The sequence below is a fragment of the Lissotriton vulgaris genome, chromosome 5, assembly GCF_964263255.1.
Source record: "Lissotriton vulgaris chromosome 5, aLisVul1.2, whole genome shotgun sequence".
Lineage (NCBI taxonomy): Eukaryota > Metazoa > Chordata > Amphibia > Caudata > Salamandridae > Lissotriton > Lissotriton vulgaris.
In genome coordinates, this window is record NC_141693.1 from 1,513,295,730 (window position 1) to 1,513,319,698 (window position 23,969).

Genomic DNA, 23,969 nt, shown 5'->3' on the forward strand with positions numbered 1-23,969 from the left:
GATTTTCAACCCTGTTCCTTCCATGAGGGAGTACATGTTTCACCACGTGGACATTCACATCACGGCTGGGATGTACATGACACTTTTTTAGTTCATTTGTGCTTCTTTTGTTTGGTGGGCTGTTACATGACTAGAAACTATTGAGCCATGATGGAGGGGTGAGTGGGTGCCTGCAACCTCCATAGTTGGATATGCATGTGGGATCTGACAAAACACCCACATGTGGTGTGTCACGCAGTGTGTGACAGGATACTATCCTCCGTGGAGTAGGTCACTGCGGTGAGTGATGTGATGATATGCAACTATCAGGAGTGTCAGAGGTTAGGCATATACACATACAGCCATGTTGTTGTTGTATGATGGTGGAAATGCACACCCCTATGACTGAGCACTGCTGGGAGTCATATACGCTCCCCCCTCCTATGTCTGGGCACTGCTGGGAGTCATATCCACCCAGCCCTGTCACGTCTGGGAACTGCTGGGAGTCCTATGCACACTCCCCTCCTATGTCTGGGCACTGCGGGGAGTCCTGTGCACACCCCCCTCCTATGTCTGGGCACTGCTGGGAGTCATATGCTGCCACCCCTCCTATGTCTGGGCACTGCTGGGAGTCATATCCACCCACCCCTGTCATGTCTGGGCACTGCTGAGAGTCCTTTGCACACCCCCTCCTATGTCTGGGCACTGCTGGGAGTCATATCCTGCCACCCCTGCTATGTCTGGGCACTGCTGGGAGTCATATCCGCACTCCCTCCTATGTCTGGGCACTGCTGTGAGTCATATTCACCCACCCCTGTCATGTCTGGGCACTGCTGGGAGTCATATCCACCCACCCCTCCTATGTCTGGGCACTGCTGGGAGTCATATCCACCCACCCCTTGTATGTCTGGACCCTGCTGGGAGTCCTGTGCACACCCCCTCCTATGTCTGGGCACTGCTGGGAGTCATATCCTGCCACCCCTCCTATGTCTGGGTACTGATGGGATTCATATCCTGCCACCCCTCCTATGTCTGGGCACTGCTGGGAGTCATATCCACCAACCCCTGTCATGTCTGGGCACTGCTGGGAGTCCTGTGCACACCCCCCTCATATGGTTGGACACTGGTGGGAGTCATATCCACCCACCCCTGTGATGTCTGGGCACTGCTGGGAGTCCTGTGCACACCCCTTCCTATGTCTGGGCACTGCTGGGAGTCATATCCTGCTACCCCTCCTATGTCTGGGCGTCATATCCGCACCCCTCCTATGTCTGGGCACTGCTGGGAGTCATATCCACCCACCCTCATATGTCTGGGCACTGCTGGGAGTCATATCCACCCACCCCTTGTTTGTCTGGGCCCTGCTGGGAGTCCTGTGCACACCCCCTCCTATGTCTGGGTACTGCTGGGAGTCATATCCTGCCACCCCTCCTATGTCTGGGTACTGGTGGGAGTCATATCCTGCCACCCCTCCTATGTCTGGGCACTGCTGGGAGTCATATCCACCAACCCCTGTCATGTCTGGGCACTGCTGGGAGTCCTTTGCACACACCCCTCATATGGCTGGACACTGCTGGGAGTCATATCCACCCACCCCTGTCATGTCTGGGCACTGCTGGGAGTCCTGTGCACACCCCCCTCCTATGTCTGGGCACTGCTGGGAGTCATATCCTGCTACCCCTCCTATGTCTGGGCACTGCTGAGAGTCATATCCGCACCCCCTCCTATGTCTGGGCACTGCTGGGAGTCATATCCACCCACCCTCCTATGTCTGGGCACTGCTGGGAGTCATATCCACCCTTCCCTTGTATGTCTGGGCCCTGCTGGGAGTCCTGTGCACACCCCTTCCTATGTCTGGGCATTGCTGGGAGTCATATCCTGCCACCCCTCTTATGTCTGGGCACTGGTGGGAGTCATATCCTGCCACCCATCCTATGTCTGGCACTGCTGGGAGTCATATCCACCACCCCCTGTCATGTCTGGGCACTGCTGGGATTCCTGTGCACACCCCCCTCCTATGGCAGGGCACTGCTGGAAGTCATATCCACCCACCCCTGTCATGTCTGGGCACTGCTGGGAGTCCTGTGCACACCCCCCTCCTATGTCTGGGCACTGCTGGGAGTCATATCCCGCTACCCCTCCTATGTCTGGGCACTGCTGGGAGTCATATCCGCACCCCCCTCCTATGGGCACTGCTGGGAGTCATATCCACGAACCCTGTCATGTATGGGCACTGCTGGGAGTCATATTCACCCACCCCTCCTATGTCTGGGCACTGCTGGGAGTCATATCCGCACCCCCTCCTATGTCTGGGCACTGCTGGGAGTCATATGCACACCCCCCTCCTATGTCTGGGCACTGCTGGGAGTCATATCCACCCACCCCTGTCATGTCTGGGCACTGCTGGGAGACATATCCACCCACCCCTGTCATATCTGGCCACTACTAGGAGTCATATCCTGCCACCCCTCCTCTGTCTGGGCACTGCTGGGAGGCATATCCACCCACCCCTGTCATGTCTTGGCACTGCTGGGAGTCCTGTACACACCCCCCTCCTATGTCTGGGCACTGCTGGGAGTCATATCCACCCAGCCCTGTCACGTCTGGGAACTGCTGGGAGTCCTATGCACACTCCCCTCCTATGTCTGGGCACTGCGGGGAGTCCTGTGCACACCCCCCTCCTATGTCTGGGCACTGCTGGGAGTCATATGCTGCCACCCCTCCTATGTCTGGGCACTGCTGGGAGTCATATCCACCCACCCCTGTCATGTCTGGGCACTGCTGAGAGTCCTTTGCACACCCCCTCCTATGTCTGGGCACTGCTGGGAGTCATATCCTGCCACCCCTGCTATGTCTGGGCACTGCTGGGAGTCATATCCGCACTCCCTCCTATGTCTGGGCACTGCTGTGAGTCATATTCACCCACCCCTGTCATGTCTGGGCACTGCTGGGAGTCATATCCACCCACCCCTCCTATGTCTGGGCACTGCTGGGAGTCATATCCACCCACCCCTTGTATGTCTGGGCCCTGCTGGGAGTCCTGTGCACACCCCCTCCTATGTCTGGGCACTGCTGGGAGTCATATCCTGCCACCCCTCCTATGTCTGGGTACTGATGGGATTCATATCCTGCCACCCCTCCTATGTCTGGGCACTGCTGGGAGTCATATCCACCAACCCCTGTCATGTCTGGGCACTGCTGGGAGTCCTGTGCACACCCCCCTCATATGGTTGGACACTGCTGGGAGTCATATCCACCCACCCCTGTGATGTCTGGGCACTGCTGGGAGTCCTGTGCACACCCCTTCCTATGTCTGGGCACTGCTGGGAGTCATATCCTGCTACCCCTCCTATGTCTGGGCACTGCTGGGAGTCATATCCGCACCCCCTCCTATGTCTGGGCACTGCTGGGAGTCATATCCACCCACCCTCATATGTCTGGGCACTGCTGGGAGTCATATCCACCCACCCCTTGTTTGTCTGGGCCCTGCTGGGAGTCCTGTGCACACCCCCTCCTATGTCTGGGTACTGCTGGGAGTCATATCCTGCCACCCCTCCTATGTCTGGGTACTGGTGGGAGTCATATCCTGCCACACCTCCTATGTCTGGGCACTGCTGGGAGTCATATCCACCAACCCCTGTCATGTCTGGGCACTGCTGGGAGTCCTTTGCACACACCCCTCATATGGCTGGACACTGCTGGGAGTCATATCCACCCACCCCTGTCATGTCTGGGCACTGCTGGGAGTCCTGTGCACACCCCCCTCCTATGTCTGGGCACTGCTGGGAGTCATATCCTGCTACCCCTCCTATGTCTGGGCACTGCTGGGAGTCATATCCGCACCCCCCTCCTATGTCTGGGCACTGCTGGGAGTCATATCCACCCTTCCCTTGTATGTCTGGGCCCTGCTGGGAGTCCTGTGCACACCCCTTCCTATGTCTGGGCATTGCTGGGAGTCATATCCTGCCACCCCTCTTATGTCTGGGCACTGGTGGGAGTCATATCCTGCCACCCATCCTATGTCTGGCACTGCTGGGAGTCATATCCACCAACCCCTGTCATGTCTGGGCACTGCTGGGATTCCTGTGCACACCCCCCTCCTATGGCAGGGCACTGCTGGAAGTCATATCCACCCACCCCTGTCATGTCTGGGCACTGCTGGGAGTCCTGTGCACACCCCCCTCCTATGTCTGGGCACTGCTGGGAGTCATATCCCGCTACCCCTCCTATGTCTGGGCACTGCTGGGAGTCATATCCGCACCCCCTCCTATGGGCACTGCTGGGAGTCATATCCACGAACCCTGTCATGTATGGGCACTGCTGGGAGTCATATTCACCCACCCCTCCTATGTCTGGGCACTGCTGGGAGTCATATCCGCACCCCCTCCTATGTCTGGGCACTGCTGGGAGTCATATGCACACCCCCCTCCTATGTCTGGGCACTGCTGGGAGTCATATCCACCCACCCCTGTCATGTCTGGGCACTGCTGGGAGACATATCCACCCACCCCTGTCATATCTGGCCACTACTAGGAGTCATATCCTGCCACCCCTCCTCTGTCTGGGCACTGCTGGGAGGCATATCCACCCACCCCTGTCATGTCTTGGCACTGCTGGGAGTCCTGTACACACCCCCCTCCTATGTCTGGACACTGCTGGGAGTCATATCCACCCACCCCTCCTAAGTCTGGGCACTGCTGGGAGTCATATCCACACCCCCCTCCTATGTCTGGGCACTGCTGGAGTCATATCCACACACCCCTAAGATGTGAGCACCGTACCACAACATAAATGGCGTGTGTGCGGCTCATATGACTATTGCAATGGTGATATACGCGAGCGTGTGACGCACCTTACACCAACATTGATGGCGTGTGTGCGGCTCGTATCACTATTGAAATGGTGGTATACGCAAGCGTGTTATGCACCGTACCCCAACATCACAGAATATGTGCGGCTCGTGTCACTATTGCAATGGTGCCATACTCGAGCGTGTGATGCACCGTACATGTACACTTCCGTTGATACGGTACGTTGTACTCACCGTCTGCGCCGTCGTCGGTTTCTGTGCACCAGATTGTAGGCATACAGGACTGGGATGACACGGTCGATGGGGTACATGGCATGTCTGTGGCGTACCGGGGTGCGGTTCGGACCGGACTCTGCTTTTACCGTAGTTTTCAGCTCCCGTAGCGATAGGGTCGTACAGAGTGTCGCCAAGACGAATCGTACTTGCTGTGCTGGAAACTGATGCCTGTTTACGTACGGATGGCACGTACAGGGTGACCCGGATATGAATCGTATGTATTTTTTGTTCGTATGGTGTTTGTTACGAATCGTATGTTGAAATGCTAATGGTTATGATCGTACTTCATCGTACGTACGGGGACCGTGTAGGTGTACGAATCGTATGGGAAAAACGGACGTACTGCGTTTTGTGGGGGATTTTACCGGATCGGAATTGGCCCACAAGTAGAGATAACATTATATATCAAATCATACCTTCCTGCTTAGATGTTATCCTTTATTCCTAACTGTAAAGAAACAAATAAACATATAGAAAACAAAACCTATAATACATGAATTTTAGGCAACATTCAATATCCAAGCATACATTCACTGTTGCATGCTGTAGTCTGTTGTCATTTCCCTACAAAAGATTGGACATATACAATAAAAAGTGATCCAATCCATAAAATAAAATCAATATAAAAGCATACCGTTAGGGTTGCATGTTCTCCATTCTTCACAACTCCATACCACACGAAGCACATATACAAAAAAAATATAAAATAGTAAATACACTACAGTGTACACATAAACTCAAGCCAACATTAAAACAACAAAATTACCTTCTTATTCTTTTTTTGCTTGTCTTTTCTACATCTGTTAGCAGTATAAGCATTACAAAAAACATTATGAATATTGCCACTTGAAAAGGCATTCTATTTTTGCAAAATTAAATAATCATACACAGGTCCCTAAATTGCAATCAGTTGGTAATAAAGAATGCAAAGAGACACCTAGCGTAATAAAATAGACAATATCTAAAAACAACACCACATAATATTTGTTTTCATACAAATATATGTAATACAAAAAAATAATACATCAAAAATGTCAATGTTACTCTTCTTATCTGCTCTATTCCGTCAAGTTAAGCATCATAACAATATAATCACAGTTGACAGTTATGGCAAATAACATGAATGTATCATCAAACATTATACACCAGATTTTCAAGAAAAAAATACCACATTCATAAATATTAAAATCAGTATGTGTTGTCTAAAAATAACATTTGGCATACTAAAATAATTAACACATAAAGTTGTAACGACCAAACTTCACTAATCTTACCTTTTGCATTCGTCATAGTACCTTCTTTTTTCCCTCTAATTACATAGGTGTATCATCAGAAAATTTGCATAAACACTGCAAATTTCAGGACAGTACATTTGCGCATAAGATTAACATTAAAAATCCCACTACAGTACACGGGTGCATAGCATTAACATTGGAAATCCCCCTACAGTAGACGTACGCATAGCATTAACATTGCAAATTCCTCAACAGTACATGTGTGCATACCATAAACATTGGAAATCCCCGTTCAATGAAAGGTAGCATAGATTCTCATTAGCACTTTCGACAAATTAAACAGATGTTTAAAAAACAAATAGCATTACATTTTAAAAATTCAAAAAGACAGTATTAACACATATATAATACATTTAATTAAGTATACTATTTATTTACTAATAATACGTTACCCCATAAAAAATATTTAAAAATATAAAAACATTTTATATACCAACCAGCAAAGTAGTAAAAAAATAAATATCTCTAAGAATAAAACGTCCCTTTACCTTCTGTCATGCTCTTTCATACTCCGACTCCTCTCTCTTCTGGTACACTCGATACGCTCGAACAAAACAAAAGAAATTCTCATCAGCACATTCAACAAATAAAACGAACGCAGTTTTCAGGTCCACTCGTTAAGCTTGAACAAAAGTTAAAAATAATTTCAACAGCACTTTCAACAAATAAAACGAGCGTTAAAACAACAAGTAGCATCACATTTTAAACATTTCAAATACACATTATTAACAAATATTAGACATTACGTTACTAAAAAAATGTTTTTACTAATGACACGCTAACACATAAAATAATACAAAAAAACATATAAATACATTTTATATACCAACAAGGAAAATAGAATTAAAATTAATATCTATAAGAATAAAACTTACCTTTACCTTCCGTTATGCTTTCCGTTATGCACCTTCGTGCTCGGTCTCTTCACTCTTCCGGTCCACTCGATAGGCTCGAACAAAACAAAGTAAAATTCTGATCAGCACTTTCAATAAATGAAATGTATGTTAAAAAAAGAATTAGCATTAGGTTTAACACATTTAAAAAGGAACAATATTAATAAATCTATCACACATTACATTAATTGCACCATTAAATATATTTTATATAACAACAAACAAAATAACCAGAAAATACATGTATTAGAAGAATAGAACTTACCTGGACCTTCCGTCTTGCTCCGTCTCCTCACTGTTACGGTCCACTCGGTAGGCTCGAACAAAACAAAATAAAATTCTGATCAGCACTTTCAATAAATTAAACGTACCTTAAAAATAGAATTAGCATTAGGTTTAACACATTTAAAAAGATACAATATTAATACATCTATGGCACATTAAATTAATTACACCATTAAATACATATTATATAACAACAAACAAAATAGCCAGAAAATACATATATTACAAGAATAAAACTTACCTTTACCTTCCGTCAAGCTCCGTCTCCTCACTGTTCCGGTCCACTTGGTAGGCTCGAACAAAACAAAATAAAGTTCTGATCAGCACTTTCAATAAATTAAACGTATGTTAAAAAAAGAATTAGCATTAGGTTTAACACATTTAAAAAGGAACAATATTAATAAATCTATCACACATTAAATTAATGACACCATTAAATACATTTTATATAACAACAAACAAAATAGCCAGACAATACGTATATTACAAGAATAAAACCTACCTTTACCTTCCCTCGTGCTTCATCTCCTCACTGTTCCGGTCCACTCGGTAGGCTTGAACAAAACAAAATAAAGTTCTGATCAGCACTTTCAATCAATTAAACATACGTTAAAAACGTATGTTAAAAAAAGAATTAACCAGCGGTTTGAACAACTCTTCGGTTTCAAGGTTAATGTTGGAAAATCTTTCATTCTTAATGTCTCTCTTCCGGCGGAACTTGCGGCTCGCCTCTGCTCCTTGACCACATTGGCCTGGGCCTCTAAATCGCTTCAATACTTGGGGGTGTACCTCACCCCGACGATTCAGGGGCTCTATCGTGCCAATTTTCCCCCTTTACTCGCTCGCATTCAGGCGTACCTGCTGAAGTGGAAGCCACTCTTCCTATCCTGGCTAGGCCGCATCCACGCCATTAACATGACGCTTCTACCTAAGCTCTTCTGTCTCTTTCAAGCGCTGCCCATCGGTCTCGAGCCTGAGTTTTTTCAGAGGCTTAAGTCCATGATGCTCCGATTTATCTGGCAAGGGGGACGCGCCCGGCTATCCTTCTCCTATTTGCGTCGTCCGCGCTCGGACGGAGGGGTGGGCTTGCCGGATCTCCACTTATACTACAAGGCAGCCCAACTGCTGGTACTGGTCAAGTGGTCTCAACAAGAATCGGAGAAGCATTGGCTCCACATGGACCGCAGCGTGACGGGGCGGACCGTCTGGGACTTGGTCTGGAGCTCCCGCAGAGAGAGACCCCCGAATTCTTATCTGAGCACACCCACACACACCACGCTAAAAGTCTGGGACACATTGTCGGGGATGACAGATGGACTACCTTGCCCTCGCCTTACTCCCCAATACACCACACGCCCGCCTTTCCCCCTGCTCTCCATGACGGGCCCTTTGATTCCTGGAAACGGGGAGTCTGCTTGGCATTGACTCACCTCTTTTGACATGGCGATCCCCTATCTTTTGAGTAATGCCGAGCAAAATTCCACTTACCTGAGACTGAATGCTACCACTACACCCAACTTATGCACTGGGAACTCCTTCCTTCTATACAGGAGGCGGCTACCCATCCCCTGACTAAATTTGAACTCTTCTTGGCCAAATCCTCCTCCATGAAAGGAGTGATCTCCTTTATCTACTCCACTTGCTCCGCACCGTCCTCTCCCCACGACCGCGATATATGGATATGTGAGAGGGCCTATTGCAACGCCCCATTACTGAGGAGGAGTGGTCCAGACTGTGGTCCGACACTAACCGGCTTAATCACTCAATTGCGATCAAAGAGGCCCACCTTAAGACAATGGTGGACTGGTACCTCGTTCCCTCCAAACTCAGACACATTTTCCCTGGTACCTCTGACAGGTGCTGGAGGGGCTGCGGTCAACTGGGAGATTTACATATATAACATAGTTAGTGGGACTGCCTTCCATTAGACCTTACTGGGAAGAGATCTTGGCGCAGATTAAGGAACTGCTGGGCTATCCTATCCCGACTGACATGGCGGGGGTTCTTTTGGGATTGCGCGACCTGTCTCTCTTACACCAGACCAAGGCAGACAAAAAGATCCTGTGGCTATGCATAGGGGCAGCTAAGCTTACATTGGCGGCGGCCTGGAAAAAGAAAGAAGCCCCCGCCCTCTCTCTCTGGCATGCTCGCCTTTGGCAACTCTTGAGCCTGGAGAGGATGGCAGACATCCTCCAGGACGACTTCAAAAACTTTGAATTTTGGTGGGGTCCACTGGTCGCATTCCTATCTAGGGGTCTTCCGTCTGCGGTGTGCACCCCCTCTGTTAGAGCACTGCATCTCTTCCAGGTTTGAGCAACCCATCAACGCTGCCTCAGTGCCACACCGTGGCCCGAGTCTTCTAGTCGCTCTTCCTTTCTCGTTTACTTGTGTCGTGTTTTGGCCGCCACCATGAGGGGTGGGGGCAGGGGGAGATTCAGGGAGGGGGGGTTGTGTGCTTATTTATATGCATATTTTGCCTCCTGTTGAGGCCATTTGATGCCTGGCAGCCTTTCTAAGCCCTTCCCAATGGCGTGGGGAGAGTCAACGGGTGGATTTGCCATTCAGCGGGACGTGATACCCCTTTATGCTTCTGCGCTTCCTTTTGGGGGCTCCCCCTGGGTTGTTTAACCTGCTTGCTTTACAGGGGTCTGGGGACTCTCCCGTCTCAATGTCAGCTACATGTAACTGTTGACCGGCTCCTCTACTTGCTTGTTAATGTCCGCTGTTTTGTTTTCTCCCCTGCGTGGGTATGCTGGCACTTGAAATGGCTTCCCTGCATTATTTCTGTAGGTAAAACTTCAATAAAGATATTTTTTACAAAAAAAGAATTAACATTAGGTTTAAAACATTTAAAAAGGGACAATACTAATAAATCTATTACACATTAAATGAATTACACCATTAAATACATTTTATAAAACAACAAACTAAATAGTCAGAAAATACATATATTACAAGAATAACACTTACCTTTCCCTTCCGTGGTGCTCCGTGTCCTCACTGTTCCGGTCCACTCGGTAGGCTAAAAAACAAAACAAAATAAAATTTTGATCAGCACTTTCAATAAATTAAACGCACATGAAAAAAAGACAGCATTGCATTTAACACATTTAAAAAGGGACAATAATAATACATGTATTACACATTAAATTAATTACACCATTTATTTATTAATAACACACTACCAAATAAAAAAAAATACTAAATTTACATTTTATAAAGTAACTAACAGAATATCAAAAAAAGAAATGTTATCAAAATAAAACTTACCTTTACCTTACATGTATGCTTCTTCATACCCCGTCTCCTAATTTCTGCAGTCCTTTCCAACAGCTTGAACAAAACAAAAAAAATCTTATTAGAACTTTCAAACAATTATACAGATGTTAACAAAAAATAAGATGACTTCTAAACATTTGAAAAACACAGTATTAACAAATATATATCCCATTAAGTTAATTATTTGATTTATTTAATAAAAACAAAGTAAAACATTAAACAAAACAAAAACTAAATTTACATTTTATAAAGCAACTAGCAAAATAGCCCAAAAATATATAAAAATAAAATGTACTTTTACCTTCCATCGTGCTCCTTCGTGCTCTGTCTCCTCAGTGTTCCAGTACACTCAATAGGCTTGAACAAAACAAAATAAAATTCTCATCAGTACTTCCAACAAATAAAATACACATTAAAAAAAATCATAGCATTACATGTAAAACAATTAAAATAGTTTTAATAAATATATGACACATTTAATTAATTATACCATTAATTTACTTTTAACAGACTACTACACATAAAGGAAAATTACTTTCTCTTTTTTACAACTTACCTGTGCCTCTCCTGTTTGCTCCATTATCTTTACTCTATGAACAAAAACTTACATTAAAAACAATCTTACAATAACAATGCCATTTTATATAACTAAAGAAAGAAAATAGCACCAAATTAAACACTTTATAAGAACAAAAAGTACCTTTCCCTTCCATCAATTCTCCTTGATGTAGCATCATATTTCAGGTACAGTGAAGAATATAGGACAGAAAAAACATACAATTGTTGTTTACAGTTTGAACAAGATACATGCATACATTAAAAACAAATTGCATCAAATTTCAATTCATTTATATGGTTATACTTGCCATTGAATATTACTATAGTACCTCACATAAAGTGAAGTATACTTTGTTTACAAACTTACCATTTTTTATTTGCTTACTATTGCATATTCTTTGATGTATCTAGTGATTCCAAAAAAAGTATAAAACATAACATAATAAAAAAACAATGCACATATATCTTTAATGCAAAATATAAATTTAAAATTGAAACATACTAGCGTATTACATAACTTGTGTTAGAAAATAATATGTAATTACTGAAAAAATAGATCACTGTATAAGAAAACCAATAGTATGCTCTCTCCCATATCTGCTCTCCACTGTTATTATATACTTACCCTTTATAGACATAAATTCTCAATTGTTTCAAATACATTCACCCTTGCATTTATCTTTCCAATACCTATGTACATACCAGCATCTAATAAATATAGAAACATTTCTAACCCTTCAATTTACAGGGGCAAATACATCCCATTACTAATTATATAATCCATTTGTATCCATTATTCTGGTTGGTAACATCTAAAACACTATAAATATGCAAGAATATTATGCCAATTTACCCACTCTTAGTATAAGACAATTTATTGGATATATTATACATTTCTTACACTATTAACATCTATATTTTACTTGTTCAGGCCATATTTTTAAATAAATAGATTACATTGACATATTTTTTTAATAATATTAATACAGTGCTTAATTTTTATATATATATAAAAGTAAACTCTTGAAATATACCAACAGGTACCAACTTAAACATTTTAAAAATAGTTATACTATTTATTGCCATTACAAATCTTTTCAACATGTATGCATGATTATTACTATTCTGAAATCTAATCATTTGATTGTGTAGGATTCAGGATTTCACATCACTCAAATTAATTTACAACACTACCCTGTATGTCTACTTTACTCTCTGTAACACATACACTTGTCCCTATAGTCATTGTGGCTCCTGGTATTATGAATTGGCCATCTATTGTTTAGTATATCATATGTTATTGCATGTATACATTCAAAATCTTTCCTAATGCCTGAAAGGTTAACATGCAATATAACAAATGCCCATATTAATGCAACCTGCTCCATGTACAGGGTTTGGCAGCAACATACTTCAATTAGAAACAAAGCATATACATCTAGCTCTAGCATTATACAACGTGAGACAAAAAACGTTCAGAATAATCCTAGATTATCAACTTAACCCAATGATGTTAATGAAACATAATGTTGTATTTCACTATTGCTCTTCTTTCTTAAATTATCACATAAAACTACCTTCAAATACATACATGCGATATGTATACTATATAAAATCTTCACCTGTGTTTAATTTATTAAACTATAAGTTTTTAAACTTATCATGTGCAGTTACAATGATTACTTAGATTTCACAAATTAAATGTAAAATATAATGTTTAAACACTACAGTCTCTTTCAGTCATTAGTAGTAATAATTCACTTTGGCCACACATTTTCTCATTACTCTGTACCAAAACTAGTAAACTAAAACACTGCAACCCCAATTAGTATTCACTTTCATATTCCTTTCTCACCAGCCAATAAAACTATCCCTCATAACTTTCAGTCCATTCCCTATGAACCAACAACAATAATTAACATGCAAAGATGCTTCTGTGATGTTTACAAGCTGTTTATTACACTCTTAAAAACAGTTTGTATTTTACAGCTGCATAAAATAAAGTATTAATAAACTATTACTATACAATATACTTTACAAAGCTTTAACCCACAGAAGTACAAATTGTTTCTCTCCATAAAAAATGTCCAGAAAGAAAACAACTCCCCAGCCTTTATAACCTTACAAACATTCACAGGCTACCAAAGTATTACATCAACAGCTAGGAACCAAAACAAACATCTCTCCCCACACCTTTCAAATCCCTTAAAGCTTTCCAATTTACATTCTGAATAAGTTAGTCACCTTATAAGTTTAACCATAGCACTACCAGCATTGCATTGAATACAGTACAAAAAGTGATAATAAACAAAGTACTGCTAAGTTTTCCAGAAAACAAATCAGAAAAATGCTGATTCTTTTGTATAATTATTAGGTTTAATTTAACTGAGAAATTAACACTTTATATCTATTCCTTTTTTGTCGCCTTTCCGTGCAGATTACTCTAGTAATCCAGATAACGAAATACCAAAAAAGGTAAGAATTTTTGGTGCAAATTACTTAACAGTACATAACACCTGTATATACAGTACAAGACGTTATTAGGAAGCAATAGCCATTCAAAAAGTATATCATATAACAACACATAGAAGCAATTACATCTAATATGGATAGAATACTACAAGCTAAGCATCACCAAGTACATTTACAATTTGATACTATATCTCGAGGAAAACAATGCATACCAAATAGTACTTTTGCTATTATTCATAATATTTGTAAACCAGTCAACACATGGAATTCCAATGATTTGCATTTTATTATGGAGTTAGGAGATGCATTATATACTGAAATACATTCTATTAATAATGAAACATGTATGCACCCTGATGACTTACCTAAATACATAGAGCATAATAATAACATATACTCACTATCACTAAAAGAAACTTATTATGGTGATGTACTACATTGTATGAGTACTTCCTACCCAGATATTCAAAATGCACTAAATATATGTATACATTATGTTACTGGCAATTTACTATGTATGAATGCATATGTCATTGCCATTTTTCAGAATCAAGAAGCATACTTTGGGGCCGATTCCGATACGGTAAAAAACGCTCTGAATAGCCGTTCGGAGCATTTTTCCCGTACAAATCGTACCCTCCAACTTCCCCCGTACGTACGACGAAGTACGATTCGTACCAGGAGCTGGACTCCGTATGAATCGTACAGAGACCGTACAAATCAAATCCCTGTACGAGTCTCACTCGGAACCTGCTGTACGCGACATCTGTACGGTTCGCGGCTGGTTTATACAACCCAGCAAGTACGATACGTGTCGGGTACGCACCGTACCACCCTTTTTCTAAGGGAGCTGAAACCAGTCGTAAAAGCAGAGTTCACCCCGAAACAGGTTCAGTACGGCCCCCCCGGGTACGGCGCATACCCCCATGATCGCAGGGGTACGGCGCATACCCCTGTGATCATGCGGGGTATGCGCCGTATACCCAGTGTACATGGGGTACGCACCGTACCCCATGTACGCTGGGTGTACGGTTCGTGCCCCATGTACACTGGGTGTACGGCGCGTACCCCCATGATCGTACAGTGTGCTTGTGATTGTGCGCTTTTCCGTACGAATCGCCCTTACCTGACATGGACCGTACGACTCGCGTCCTGATACCCCGGTCTGGATCGTACTCGGCGGGTTTTACGGCGAGTGTACGAGTCGTATGGAGACGGCTCCGGATGCGATTCATACGGACGGTAATTTTACCGGATCGGAATCGTGCCCTTTGTGTTTGATTCACATAGCCGAGATAACAAAGGAATGCCTAACCCTAATGGGACATACATTGCTATTGAAAACATTTTTTTAAAGCCCTAGTAGACTATATTATAGAACTTGCAAACAATTTGAAAGCACCACATGAAAATAATGTAGCATTTGAATTAACTCCAATACACATAATAACAATAGCTAAAAAAAGTCTCCAGATGCAGTTAGAGAAAACAAAAAAGTACAACATTAAAAGAAACCAAAGCACTGTTTGTCCATAAAACAGAAAAAACTATAGACATATTACCTGATATTACCATGCCTTTCACTAATACTTGGCAAATAAGTACTACAAACTCTAGCAGTGACAATATTCAAACTTTAAGCAAACAATCAACTACAATGCCTGCACAAACATCAAATATTATTGACAGTACAATTAATTGTATTGACAGCAATAGATGTTTAAAGCAACAAAACCAACCAAGCACAAGTACTGTAAATAAAAAAAACATTAGCCAAAAAGCAATGTATACAACAGGAAAGACAAGATGAAATAAACGAAAGTATAGATATGGAAACAAATAAACTTATCTTGGAAGTTGTAACTGCTTTTCCTAAAGAAGTTTTGTATGGGCCAGAGTACATCTGTACCATTTGCAATCAATTATGGCATAAGCAATCACTAAGAAATACTAAAAGTATTGCTGAAAATCCAAGATTTATACAATGTAACATTACTGTAAATTAAACAGACTATATATGTGGCACTTGCTATACACATATTTGCAATGATAAAATAGCACCATGCTCATATATAAATGGAATGAAATTTGAAAATATACCAGTGCAATTAAAATTGCACAATTTAGAAGAAAGATTAGTTTCTCCACGCATTCCTTTGTGCAAATTAGAACATTGCCTTGTGGATCTCAAAATTCATTATCAGGAGCAGTTGTTAATGTACCAGCAGATGTTATGACTACAGTCACAATTTTACCAAGGCAGATCAATGATGAAATGACAATTCCAATCAAACTAAAAAGAAAGTTAGCTTTCAAATCATTTACCCATTATGAAAACGTAAAACCAAAACATAGGACCTCATTAGGATGGCGGTGAATCCGCATCCTCTGGGCCGGCGGAAGCCACCGCCGGCCCGGAGTATGCAGATTCACCGCCGCGGCCACAGAATACACCCACCGCCAGATTAGGATGGCGATGGGACCAGCGGCGGATGGCAGGTCCGTCCGCCACTGATCCGCGGGTTTTGGAGGGCCATTTGGTGGCGGTGTCTGCAAGACACCGTCAGCCAAATTAGAATGTGCATCGGCACATGCTTTTCCACGGCGGCTTTTCTGCCATGGAAAAGCATGTGGTCTTTAGTGTTTGGGGGCCCATTGTGGGCCCCCAGGGTGTCGGGGTGGGGGGTGCAAATGGGGGCCCCCAGCATTTACATGCACAAAGCGGCAGGCTTCAACTTCAAGCAGCACCCACCGCAAGGTTAAAGATACAGGATGTGACCGCCAGGGTGGCGGTCACATCCTAATTGCACCGGAGGGACTGCTGCTGCCCCTGCGGACGGTCCCTCCACCTCGGGGGTGGCGGACCGACGCAGGTCCGTCCGCCATCCTAATGAGGCCCATAGTGAAAAAAGCAGCACTATGGCTAGCAACAAACAGTGACATGTTTAAAGAATATGGAATCACTTTTAATCCAGATTGGGACTATATACCACAAGAAATAAATTATAGCAGTGGAACATCAGAAGATCATAATTCAACAAGCTCCTCAGATAACATACAAGCAAGAAATGTAAATACTTTATTAATAAGTGAAACAAATAGAACAGATGGTCCCAATATACTATGTTTAGCACCTGCTGAACACAACAAACCTGGAGGATTATATGAAGACAAAGATTCAGAATTTCTAGCATTTCCAACCATATTTGTTGGCACTCGCAGACCTAATTATAATGATAAACATGTACCTGTACATTATAGTACAATATGCCAATGGGAATTAAGACGCTGTGATAGAAGAGTAGCTAAATGCATTACTAATATTTTCTTTAAAGTAAGAAAATTAGACATCAAGCAAATACAGGGGAAAATAAATATTTCTTTAAGAAAAAATTGCAACAATGGTGAACGTCCATCACCACCCCCTTTTGTACCGCTTTGTATTACTGCCAAAGACATAACACATAACTTAGAAAGCATCTTTACATATAATGAAGGGTACAAAATATTAAAAACAATTCGCAGTTCACCACCATATTGGGAACACTGCAAAAAAGATCTCTTTGCAATGATAAGGCAACTTGGAATACCAACATTTTTTCTCACTTTATCTGCAGCAGAAACTAAATGGCACCACTTAATTATTATATTACTACGAGTGCAAAATCTAAATGAATGCACTGAACAAGAGTTTAAAGAAATGTCTTGGGAAACAAAATGTAAATTAATACATGCAGATCCAATTACCTGTGCATGGCATTTTGATTTTCAAGTAAGAAAATTATTTAATTGTGTCATAATGCACAAAACAAACCCTATTGGAAAATTACAAGACTTCTTTTACAGGGTTGAATTCCAACAAAGAGGTTCACCACATATACATGCATTATTATGGATTGAAAAAGCACCATTATATGGAAAAGCAAACTTACAACAAGTCATTAAATGTATAGACAGATATATAACTTGCAGTGAATCACAAGAGCCAGATTTACAGAAATTACTCTCTACAAAAGCATGCACACACAAAAAATTGCAGAAGAAAAAATCAACGCACATGCAAATATCAATATCCAAGATATCCAATGTCAGAAACTATGATACTTGAATCATTAACAAATAATCGTGCAGACAAACAGATGCAAAAACATATTGAAACTATTCATGAAGCAATTAATAGTCCTGAGTTTCATACACTAGATTTTACTCAGTTCTTAGAACTAATCCAAATGGATAATAACCAATATATTACATGTTTAAGATTTCTGATAGATAAAACAACTATTTTTTCTAAAAGATTACCAGCTGAATACTTTATTAATAGCTATAATACAATACTTCTTAAAGCATGGAGAGCAAATATAGATGTTCAGTACATTTTAGATGCATATGCTTGTGCTGTCTACATCATATCTTACATCAGTAAATCACAGAGGGAAATGTGCAAAATAATACCAATATCAAAGAAGAACTGAGACACATTGGCAATAAATTCCTAAACTGTTCAGAAATAAGTGCTCAAGAAGCAGCATATCTGATACTTCAAATTCCATTATGAAAAAGTTCTCGATCATTTATATTTATTAATACAGCCCACCTGAAAAAATAACTTATTTGCTCAAAGATGTAGATACTATAAATTCATTACCAGATACATCAAGTAATATCCAACATGAAAATATCATAGCAAAATATTGCAAGCAACCAAAGTCCTTACAACAGTGTACATTGGCTGACTTTGTTGCTACTTATAATTACAAACCCCCAAAAAATGTACAACAAAGTAAAAATGACAATAACAACTTACTTACTGAAACAAATTTTTATAGTTCAGATGAAGAGAAAGTTGAAATAAAAACTATACAGCAAAGCAAAAAAATTATCTACACTGATACAAACTGTATTTTTGCTGAACGCTCATCTAGAAAAATTATACGATACTGTAGATTTAACAAAAACGATGATTCTGAAAACTATTACCGCAAATTGTTAATGCTTCATTACCCATGGAGAGAAGAGAACAAAATAATTTTAAATAGTCCTACATATTATGAAAGATATATGAAAGTAAAAGAAATTGTAGATAACCATTATAATAATTATAATTCTAACAATGAATCTATTAGTGAACTTACTGATGATAACGAACATGAAATAATAAATAGCAATCTAGATTCAACAATATCTTCAGAATCAGCAAGCCTTGAAATTGAAAATAATGAAAACCAATTACAATATGACTTATCTCTAGATATAGGTATTAGACGCATAGATGAAAATGAAACTTTATCTCAATGTATCCTAACAGATGACAAATATTATGAGATCATGCATAATTTAACTGAAGAACAACTAAATTTTGTTTATCATAATTTTTACTGGATAAAAACAAAAGAAACGCCATGCTATACATTTTGCACTGGTGGTGCAGGTATAGGGAAAAGCTTTCGAATTACTGCACTTTATCAAACATTGCTAGGGTTTTACAATACAACAGCTGGTGAAAATCCTAGCAATATTTATGTATTACTTACAGCTCCAACAGGAAAAGCAGCACACAATATTAATGGGAAAACACTACATAGCACTTTCAGATTACCTGTGTCACAAAATTTGACTTATAAACCTCTAACACATGAACACAGGACTAATCTGCAAACTCAATTAATACATTTAAAAGTACTAATTATAGATTAAATTTCAATGGTTGGTAGAAATATTTTCAATTTCATTCATAAAAGACTGCAAGAAATAAAATTATCTAACCAGCCTTTTGGAGGAATTACAATCTTAGCTATAGGAGACTTTTATCAATTAAAACCAGTATTTGACAGCTATATCTTTGAAAATAGTAAGCACATTTCAAAATTTTTGAACTAACTAAAATAATGCGCTAACAAAATAACCTAGAATTTGCAGAATTGTTAAACAGACTGAGGGAAGGGTAGCATACAAGTCATGACATATCACACATAAAACAGTGTGAAAAACAACCAGATTATAGCATTGCAAAATCTATACCATATATAATGGCAACTTACAAAGAAGTAAATGCAGTAAATCAAAAAGTTTTCATGGAACATAGCCAACAATATCAAGTTTATACTACCATAGCAAAAGATACTGTTAGCTCAGATGTAGCACAAAAAGTTAAAGAAACAATATTACAACAATTACTAAAACATTCAACAAAAACTATGGGGCTTTCCCACACATTACACATAGCTTTAAAGCTATGCTATGATTTAACTTGTAATGTTGATGTTAATGATGGCCTAACTAATGGAGCTACAGGTTTAGTAGAATTAGTAATAACTATGGGCTCGATTAGGATCGCGGTTTTCCCGCATCTTCCGGGCTGGCGGAAGCCACCGCCGGCCCGGAGGATGCGGGAAAACCGCTGTGGAGGCACAAAAGACCCACCGCCAAATTAGGATGGCGGTGGGTCTCAAAATCCGTCCACAGCTTTTCCGCCGTGGTCGCCTTCCGACCGCGGCGGAAAAGCTCTGACATGGCTGGCGGGGTCTATCAGACACCGACAGCCATATTAGGATAGCGGAAATCATATGCTTTTCCACTGCGGCTTTTCCGCCGTGGAAAAGCATACGGACATTGACTTCGGGGACCCGTTGCGGGCCCCCTTGGTGATGGGGGGTGGGGGATGCACATGGGGGGTACCTATGGTACCCCCCTGCATTTGCGTGGACAAAGCGGCAGGCACCGCGCGGTGCCTGCTGCTTTGTGCACGCAAATGCAATGCATGCATTATTAACATTGCGGCAGGTGCAGCTTGAAGCTGCACCCGCCGCAATGTTAAAGATTGAGGATTTGACCGCCACCCTGGCGGTCACATCCTAATCTGCACGGAGGGACCGCCGCAGCCCCTGCGGATGGTCCCTCCTTCTCTATGGTGGCGGACGGACTCAGGTCCGTCCGCCATCATAATCGGCCCCTATTAATGGTTTACCATATATAGGGCTCGATTAGGATCGCAGTTTTCCCGCATCCTCCGGGCCGGCGGAAGCCACCGCCGGCCCGGAGTATGCGGGAAAACCGCTGTGGAGGCACAAAAGACCCACCGTCAAATTAGGATGGCGTTGGGCCTCAAAATCCGTCCGTAGCTTTCCCGCCGCGGTCGCCTTCCGACCGCAGCAGAAAAGCTCTGACATGGCTGGCTGTGTCTATCAGACACCGCCAGCCATAGTAGGATAGCGGAAATCATATGCTTTTCCACTGCGGCTTTTCCGCTGTGGAAAAGCATACGGACATTGACTTCGGGGGCCCGTTGCGGGCCCTCATGGTGACGGGGGGTGGGGGATGCGCATGGGGGGTACCTATGGTACCCCCCTGCATTTGCGTGGACAAAGCGGCAGGCACCGCGCGGTGCCTGCTGCTTTGTGCACGCAAATGCCGTGCATGCATTTTTAACATTGCGGTGGGTGCCTGCCCGGAGTATGCGGGAAAACCGCTGTGGAGGCCCAAAAGACCCACCGCCAAATTAGGATGGCGGTGGGTCTCAAAATCCATCCGCAGCTTTTCCGCCATGGTCGCCTTCCGACCGCGGCGGAAAAGCTCTGACATCGCTGGCGGTGTCTATCAGACACCGCCAGCCATATTAGCATAGCGGAAATCATATGCTTTTCCACTGCGGCTTTTCCACCGTGGAAAAGCATACGGACATTGCACATGGTGGGTGACTGGCCTGCCACGGCGGTGGGTGACCGGCCTGGCACGCCGGTGGGTGACTGGCCTGCCACGGCGGTGGGTGACCGGCCTGGCACGCCGGTGGGTGACCGGGCTGGCACGCCGGTGGGTGACCGGCCTGGCACGGCCGTTCTACGGTGGATGATGCAATGTGACTGTAAGGGGGGTCATGAACTGCCATTTCGAATTTCATAATCACAAATATGTGTTGGCCTGCACCTCCCCCGCGGATTGCGGTCACCGCCAGGGCGGCGCCACTGATTGTATATTTTCAAAAGATGCACTGTCGTGGAAGCGCGCGCATGCGGTTGCCGATGTGTGACCATGATGGTTCGTGCACATGTAGCCAATGGGAAGAGGTAACGCGGGGCGCGAATGCACAATCGAAAATAGAGGAAGCCGTGCACCGCCACACCAGGGCCAGTCATTGGCTCTTTTTGAAAGAGGCATCCAGGGGAAACCAATTGCTGCCGACGTGTGCCACTGACATGGGCTCAGGGTCCTATATATGTGTTATTTTCACAAGCACACATTCACTGCTTTGAGCCACTGCTGCCTTTGACCATCACCTCAACCTGCTGCTGCAGAGCTGACCCAAGACTGCTGCCTTCGACCATCACCTCGACCTGCTGCTGCTGAGCTGACACACGACTGCTGCCTGCGACCATCACCTCGACCTGCTGCTGCCGAGCTGACCAACAACTGCTGCTGTAGTGCCACAGTCCAGGACCTTGCCATGCAGAGAGTGCGAGAGATCCTGTCTTGTCCCTTCACCGCAGCGGAACTAGATGTTCTTGTGGCCGGTGTGCTCAGCCACTACGAACAGCTCTACGGTGCACCCGGACAGGTGGTAAGTGCAGTGGTGTACATGTTGTTGGCGATGAGGTGGTCAGTGGCTCCTGTCTTCTGCAAGCCTGGTGGTGTGCTGTGGGACCTTCATATGTGTTGTGCAGAGCATGGCTGCATGTAGATACGTGTTTCTACGAAGTTTGTGCATGTCATACTGTCCACTTACGTTACCCTCTTGTCTCCCATCATGTTAGGTAAAGCTGCACCTTCGCAAGGCCGTGTGGAGGACCATAGCACGTGATGTACGGGCAGTGGGGCTGTGCAATAGATGACACACACACTGCCACAAGCGCTGGGACGACATATCCAGGCTTAGCAAGAATGTTGCGGAGATGACACTGGGGATGATTCCAAGATCTTCATGTCTGGCCCGACGCACCATGACCCCTCTTATGCACCGTATCATTGCTGTGACGCATCCTGACCTGTCCGCCCGGCTGAGTGGTGATCAACAGCAAACTAGCGGTAAGCAGACTGTATGTGTATGTTACTTGGGAGTGCAATGCATGTATTAGTGCTCAGACACAGTAGTGACTTCCGTGGTGCGTATGTTTTGCAGAAATACCATGTTGGTGCCATTAGCGGAGTGTGCGTTGGCATACATGTCCGCCAGGTTGACAAGCCACTTGCTTAGTAGTTGAGGTTTCAAGGACATGCCGTAGAGGTCTGTGGTCCCATGGCATGACATGTGTGCAGATCTACAGGCACTTGCCCTGTTCGTATGATGTACATGTTTTACGACCACCACCGGTTCTTTGATGTGAGGATGACTGGTAGGGGTGGGACGTGTGCAGGATGGGTGCTACATGTTTTTTGTCTGTAATGGAATTAGAGATTTGTTGTCCTTCAGTACATGAGTGTGGTACTTACTTACACCTCTTTTCTCTCTATTTCAGCTTTGGCAGAGGGCACTGACCCACTGGCGATGGAGATGAGTGGTGGCAATGCATCCGGATCAGAGATCACACACACGCAGACTGACACAGAAGAGGGCAGCCCCGGAGAGGGGGACAGGACCGTCCCTGAGGACTCGCATGTCAAAACACCATCGTTCTCATCTTCCGACAGTGTTGATGAGTCAGCACTGTTGTCACAGACACAGAGTGGGCAATCAACACCTTCGGTCGGGACACAGCACACAGGTCCCTCACTGCCGCCAACTGCACCAAGTACTGCTCGTGCACGCAGAAGTAGGGGGAGCAGAGTGGCCTTCGGTGCAGGCACGCTGCCCCTGCCCCGGTGACCCAAAGTGCACTTTGTGCTGAGGCTGTTGATCTGCTGCGACAGCTGTGTGTGGGGCAGACCAACATGATCAATGCATTCCAAGACCACAATAGGAAGTTGGGGCAGGTGGTGGCATTCATGGAGGCGATGCATGGTGATGTTGCTGGTCTACACAGAACAGTTCAGTCATTGGCAAACACTGTGTCTTCTGCCATTGTACAGTCGCATAGACAGGGTGCTACTTCTGTTTCCCCATCTACACCACTATATGTCTCAGTGGGGAGTGATTTTTCTGAGCAGGACCCTTTTACAGGTTATTGCACTAGAAGCAGCCACAGGCAGCAC